Genomic DNA, 7,500 nt, shown 5'->3' on the forward strand with positions numbered 1-7,500 from the left:
TTTCGATTTCCACCTGTCCAGCATCCAAGCTGAACATTGAACTTAGTTGCTCAGCAATGCATGTTGTGTCCACATTCATGAAAGGATTGGAAACAAATGAGACACATGGCTCAAGCTGATCAAGGTCACAAAACCTGTTCTCAAACTCTCGACCGAGTCGGTTTATGACTTGAGTGTACTTTTCTGCAACTTGGTCAAAAGTCTCAGATGCAGAAGCAACTGCACTTTGCCAGATCCTGATCCAACTGATCGGCCAAGTTCCCGGACATAGCCGACACTCTTCTAACAATTGTAGTTGCCCCCAGCTGGACATCGGAGAGAGTGGAGATTACATCGTTTCCATACTTCTCGTCGTTAAGCACAGCTTTTGCAATTATCATCATTGCTTCTTTGAAAACCTCCCCGTCTAAAAATGCCTTCTTTTTCTTAGTCATGAAATGTGTAGCTCTAAATGAGGCTTCGGTTGCTTTTGGGGAGTTTTTCACCGGTCTTGTGAAAAAAGACTGCTGTTTGCTCAAACCTGCCTTTAACTCGCAGTGTGCTGCCCTTTGGGTAGTTAGCATGGTAGCTTGTGTGACGCGTTGGGAAATGTCTCTCCACATTGTGCCACTTTGCCGTTGCCACAGTCACCCCGCAAATGAGACACACACATGAATCTTTCACAGTGGTAAAAAAGAACTCTTCCTCCCATTCACTGTGAAAATGATGTTTTCTTCCTTTTTTCCGCCATGTTTTCCTCATCTCCTCACCTTTGCCTTTGCTGGTCTTCACGGCAACTGTTTCCGTGGAGACCAGCTAGCACTAAATATTAGATCATGATCTAATATTTAATAATAAACATTTTTTTTATATATTATCTCTAACAAATTAACACCAATGCAAATGTGATTAAAAAAAATAGCAAGAAAAAATAAAAATAGATGCAGCTTACTGGTAAGTTGTTATGGTGAGCTATTTTTAGAACAGGCCCGCGGGCGACTCATGTGGTCCTTGCGGGCGACCTGGTGCCTGCGGGCACCGTGTTGGTGACCCCTGCGTCAGAACATCCAACCTGCAGTTCCTCTGATGTCCAGCAGGGGCGGTAGTGAGTCCCATAGACTCCCATGTTAAAATAAACATGTATACACAAACTGATTGGTCTCTGTGGATCATACATGGGCACAATGCTTCTATAACTCACCTATTTTCATTATTAGGGGCGTGGCCTCTTTGACTGACAGGTGGATGTAGCTGCTAGCTTCACCTGAGCTGGACCTCTGGACCGTGTTTGTGCTGTTGGAGTCTTCTGGAGCATTTTTAATGACATCATGTGACCAATATCACGGTGGCTGTGAGGTCACTGTACTAACAGAGCGTCTGAGGAGGCGGAGCTTCATTTTGGTGTGCAGTGAGATTCTAGGGTTTTGATTGGATGTTACTGAGCACTGATTAGCAGCATCTGGCTGAGTGATATGGAATCCAAAATAGAAGATTAATGTCAAAGACAGGTTTGAACCTCTTCTACCTGTAATGCTTATTTAACAGGTTTGTGACTCTGAGAGCGCCGTGATACTCAGAAAGGTCATTTATTGAACTGGGGCAGCAGCGCTCTTGGTTGCCTGGCAGGTTTTGGGTCTGGACTCTAACAGGACTGAGAGGTCCTGATGATTATGCCTCATTATGAAGATTTCACACGCACGCACCTAATAAATCTCTTGGATTACAGCAGAAACACTTCTTCTTTTTTTGTGTGTGTGTGAAATCTGATCCCGTGGAGCTTCGGAGGCCGTCTTCCTCATCAGCGTGTTGCTCTGTCCACTCTGGGGAAACGGTGAAGTGAGCAGAAGCAGGCGAGAGGCTGTGCTGAGCAGAAGTTTGAAGTCTAAAAGAAGTGTGGTGGGCGAGGTTTCTGTGATAGCAGGTGAAGCTTCTATTTTTGCTGCCAGGTTGGAGGTTAATTAGCCAACAAACAGCAGCAGCGCTGTTTGTTGGCTAAGGAGCAGCGTGACAGATGCAGTTGATGAAAGCTTCGTTTGTTTTTCCTTTGAATGAGCCGAGCTGTTTTTAGCCTGCGTTAAACCCGCGGTGCAGAGCCCGGTGTGTTCACACCTTTCTCACAGACTGTCGGCGCTCTGGTCACACACGTGGAAGCGTGGCGCTCTCATCAGGCCGTACATGGCTGTTTGTCAGGTGCTGCCTGTGTCTCACTGCTTTGATTCAAACATAACGCTTCACGTTAGAGACTCCGCTCCTCATTAGCAGTGGCAGCTTAGTTTGCACTTTTATTAGCGAGGAGCTTCTTACAGTCCTGTTTGGACCTTGGCGTCTCTGTTTCAGGCGCACTTGTTGGCTAAGTAACAAAGGTACACGATCACATTTAGGGACAAACACTCTGTCAGATCCACATCTGTGTAGGTTCACAGTCACAATAGTCTGAGGAGCTTGAAAAAGGAGGAAACTTGACTTCCCTAAGTTTGTGAAGATCATCCCAGAAGCTTCATCAGTCCTAAAAACAAATAGCGGAGAGTCGAAAAGGAACACACACATGCAAAGAAAGCTCTTAAAAGTGGCCATCCCCACCTTACTTATCAGGTCTATCACAGTGTTTTCACCCTCGGTGTTAAGCTCTGGTGCTGATGACCCACACTTTGTTCGCACTTTGGCTCACGTGACGACTCGCATGATCAGCGGTGGGTCAGTGACCACCTCCCTCCCTCGCGAGGGCTTAAATACACTTGTTTGTAGAACTGAGACGTCGTCTGCTTCTTCGAGCTGCTCGGATTCCGCTAGGTTGTGGTTTGGAGAGACGGCAGGGTGAGGCGCTGCTGGGTCAGGATTGGGCAGTGGCAGCTGGTGGGAGGGGTTTTAAATAGGTAGCAGCTTCACGTGTTGATCACGCGAGTATCAGGTGTTCTGGTTCATACTGAAGCGCCTCGAGGCAGAAACCTTTAAATGTCCTGTGGACGCTTCGCCTGGTGCACCGCCACGTCTCCGTGGACCGCAGAGCGGCAGACGGTTTCCTTTCATTCACACTGTTTCTCACGTGTTGTTGCTTAAAATGTCCCTGATGTGATGCGTCTATTAAATATTAACACCGCTCCACTTCCTGATGCTCTTGTTGGAGGCGGATCTTTTCTTCCTGCTTTGCATCGTGGAACCTGAGGGCTGTGTGTGTGTGTGCTGATGAAGACGGGCAGAGGTGGAGGCTGAAGAGCAGGGGTGGTGGTGATGGTGTGGAGGGGGGCATTCAGTTTTCATTGAATGGACACTGTGTGTATCCTAGCAACAGGCTGGTTTGGAAATGGGATGGCAAGCTGAGCTGAGGCACAGAAAGAGGGGAAACAAGAGAGCGAGGCTGCTGATAATAAGAGGGTGGAGGTGAAGGTGCAGCAGGTCAGAGCAGAGAGATGGAGGCTCGGATGGAGGGATCAGGCAGCGCCGTGGAAACGAAGAGAAGAGCAAGAGGTGGAGCAGTTGCTGTAATAATTCTACACAGGACCACCAAAGACTCGGCCCCCAGAGACAAAGACTCGGTCCATAAGAGACAAAGACTCTGTCCACAGAGACAAAGACTCGGTCCATAAGAGACAAAGACTCGGTCCGCAGAGACAAAGACTCGGTCCGCAGAGACAAAGACTCGGTCCATAAGAGACAAAGACTCTGTCCATAAGAGACAAAGACTCTGTCCACAGAGACAAAGACTCTGTCCACAAAGACAAAGACTCTGTCCACAGAGACAAAGACTCGGTCTGCAGAGACAAAGACTCTGTCCATAAGAGACAAAGACTCTGTCCACAGAGACAAAGACTCTGTCCACAGAGACAAAGACTCGGTCCATAAGAGACAAAGACTCGGTCCGCAGAGACAAAGACTCGGTCCGCAGAGACAAAGACTCGGTCCGCAAGAGACAAAGACTCGGTCCGCAAGAGACAAAGACTCGGTCCACAGAGACAAAGACTCGGTCCACAGAGACAAAGACTCTGTCCATAAGAGACAAAGACTCTGTCCACAGAGACAAAAACTCGGTCCACAGAGACAAAGACTCGGTCCATAAGAGACAAAGACTCGGTCTGCAGAGACAAAGACTCGGCCCGCGGAGACAAAGACTCGGCTCGCGGAGACAAAGACTCGGCTCGCGGAGACAAAGACTCGGCCCCTGGAGACAAAGACTCGGTCCATAAGAGACAAAGACTCGGTCCATAAGAGACAAAGACTCTGTCCACAGAGACAAAGACTCGGTCTGCAGAGACAAAGACTCGGTCTGCAGAGACAAAGACTCTGTCCACAGAGACAAAGACTCGGTCTGCAGAGACAAAGACTCGGTCTGCAGAGACAAAGACTCTGGCCACAGAGACAAAGACTCTGTCCATAAGAGACAAAGACTCTGTCCACAGAGACAAAGACTCGGTCTGCAGAGACAAAGACTCTGTCCGCAGAGACAAAAACTCGGTCCATAAGAGACAAAGACTCGGTCTGCAGAGACAAAGACTCTGCTCACAGAGACAAAGACTCGGCCCGCAGAGACAAAGACTCGGCTCGCAGAGACAAAGACTCGGCCCGCAGAGACAAAGACTCGGCCCCTGGAGACAAAGACTCAGTCCACAGATGATGGGGCTCAAGACTTTTGCACAGTGCATTATAATGTGTTTACACATTTCTATTATTTTTATCTGCAGCTTTGTGAAAAGAGTGGACTCTCATCCTCTTCTGAGCATAAACAGCTGGACGGTGCAGATAACTGTGTGTGTGTGCGTTGCACTGGTGTCACTCACACATTCAGAACACACTGAGTGTGGGCCTCATTAATATGGACGCTTCAGAGCCCGCTGCGTGGGCCTCAACGCCACAAACATCAAATATGAAACGTGTGTTTCACGGGGACACTGTGCAGGTGAGTTCACACCTGAAAATCAACTGGTGGGGAAAGTGTTCATGCAGAGGCCTAAAAGTGGGTCAAAGAAACAGAAATGTTTTAATGAGAAGACCCCGCAGAGAGGACACAGCCCAATATAGCTGCAGAGGGAGTGTGTGTGTGTGTGTGTGTGTGTGTGTGTGTGTGTGTGTGTGTGTGTGTACCTGTTTAGACATTGTTGTGTCTAAACAGGTACACACTAGTATATGTTCCTATACTTGTGGGGACCAACTGTCCTCACAAGTTTGAAGGTATTTGAGACTCAAAATGTGGTTTTAATGTCAGGCTTACAGTCAGGTTATGGTGAGGTTAGGCATTCATTTTGATGTTTCAGGAAACTGGCCAAAGAAAGAATTCTGTCAATGACATGTCCTCACTAAGATATTACAATGAGAGAGAGTGTGTGTGTGTGTGTGTGTGGTGCTCTAAGGCGTCCCCATGCTCTCTCTCACCTCCACTCTCTCACACACACACACACACACACACACACACACACACACACACACACACACACACACACACACACACACACACACACACACACACCTGGACTGTACTCATTGGAGTCTATGGGACTGGCTGATGAGTGGAATGTGTGAATGAACATTCATATTAAACATGGCTTCCATCTTTCAATCAGCCTCCTGTAATTACAGTTTATTCTCAGCTCCAACCATCACCATCACGTCCTCCACCTTCCTCTTTTCTTTTGTCTCCTCGCCTCTGTCCCACTTTCTCCTGTTCTCCTCTCGTCCAGCCAATCCTCCTCCTCTTCCTCTTTGCAGTTGTAATGGCACTGGGGGTAGGTAGGTGGGGGGGGGGGGGGGGGGGGCACATTAGAAATGTCTCCTCTGTGATAAGCTGCAGCTGGTTACCATAGCAACACTTATTACCTGCACCCCTAGAAGGAAAGGGGGAGGTAATGGGTCAAGATATGGTGTCCTAATTGTGTGTGTGTGTGTGTGTGTGTGTGTGTGTGTGTGTGAGAGGAGAGAGAGGAGCAACAGGCTTTTGCTCATTGACTCTTCACGTTGCTGCTTTACAATAATGGCCCCACCCTCCGACACACACACACCTGTCACCGCCACGCTGGATGTTTCACATACATCATAACAGGTTTGGTCACATGACGCTGAGGTGAAATGTGCCTGCAGGCAGGCCTCGATGTTTCAGGTTGCTCACGGTCTCCACTTCCTGTTTCTGTGCGGCGTGTTAACAGCGAGGCTCCGCTGATCGATGTGTTCGCCCACACACACAAAAGCTCGTTAAGCGAAATAACCCACAGAGGATTATCACCTCCGAGCTCATTTAGGAAGCTCAGAGAACTTCTAATCACTCCAACTTCCAGCTGGACTTCCTGGAAGTTGGAGACTTCACGTCACGCCTTCCTGTTGGGTAGGCGTGACGGTCCAGGAAGACTGGGAGCTTTTCACAAATGTACTAAAGCAGCTGTTCTGATCATGGCCACCTCCATGCTGTATTCCTGTTTGCCAGAGCAGCTTAGCATGATCCACAGTTCAGAATAATGCCTCTGTATCCAACACTGCAGCCGTTTCACTTCCTGTTAATGTCATTGCATTTCAGCCGGGGGCCTGCAGGAGGCGCTGCGAGCTGTTTGTGTGGCAGCCAGTCAAAAGAAGTCTGCTTAAAGGCGGGAAAACAGCCTCAGCGCGCCCCTGTGGTCCTCCCTGTCCCATAGGGGGCGCCACCTGCTGCTGTGCCAGCTGAATTGCAGCCACTGTAACGTATGGAAGGTTTCCCCTGTTCTTCCTGATGATACAGGATCACTTGCAAACATGGCAGCACATGGTCACTGGGGTCAAACCGTCCCAGATGTAGGATCAGTTTAGAGATCGTGGTCTCGTTAGAGTGGGAGAGGAGCAGGAAGCTGCGACGATTCAGAGAATTTAGTTTAGAGGTAAATTAAATCCTCCCACATTTGAGTTTTGTGTCTCAGTAATTTCCCCTTTTGTTCTGGTAAATTCACAGCTTTAATTTTGAAAGTCTTCCGGGCAGTGTTTCAGTCTCTTATGCTGTGCTCTGTGTCATCTTTATTTTACTGTGAAATTTCTGAAAGGAAGCGGTGGCTTTTACCGCCGTGTTTTAGAAGATTGTTCAGAACAAACAAATCCAGCCGTGCTGTCAGTGACCCGGCTTTACCTCCAGCCCGGCTCACGCGTCCTCGCTGTGCTGAGTTTGTGTGCTGTGGAAAAAAAGGATTGTTCACAGTGGCTCAGGGGGTTGGGAAGCTTATCTGTAACCGGAAGGTCGCCGGTTCGAACCCCGGGCTCTCTGTCCTGGTCGTTGTGTCCTTGGGCAAGACTCTTCACCTACCGCCTACTGGTGATGGTCAGAGGGGCCGATGGTGCGATATGGCAGCCTCGCTTCTGCCAGTCTGCCCCAGGGCAGCTGTGGCTACAACTGTAGCTGCCTCCACCAGTGTGTGGATGTGAGAGTGAATGAACAGTGGCATTGTGAAGCGCTTTGGGTGCCTAGAAAAGCGCTATATAAATGCACTCCATTATTATTATTTATTCTGTGTTGTGTACCTCTTTCTCTCTTTACCTCCCTTCAGAGCACCTCTTTGTTTTGCTGGCACACACCTCACA

The 7,500-nt window shown here is 48.7% G+C and overlaps 1 protein-coding gene across 1 annotated transcript in view; it reads left to right on the top strand.

The window, feature by feature from the left end:
* The window catches only part of LOC146551363 (nucleolar protein 4-like), a 112,500-nt gene that overhangs the window by 13,630 nt on the left and 91,370 nt on the right, over positions 1-7,500 (top strand). The window lies entirely within an intron of this gene.

Source organism: Mchenga conophoros, linkage group LG20 (assembly GCF_057382185.1).
Source record: "Mchenga conophoros isolate Kocher_MC1m ecotype Shallow Benthic linkage group LG20, M_conophoros_male_GT1.1, whole genome shotgun sequence".
Classification (NCBI taxonomy): Eukaryota; Metazoa; Chordata; class Actinopteri; order Cichliformes; family Cichlidae; genus Mchenga; species Mchenga conophoros.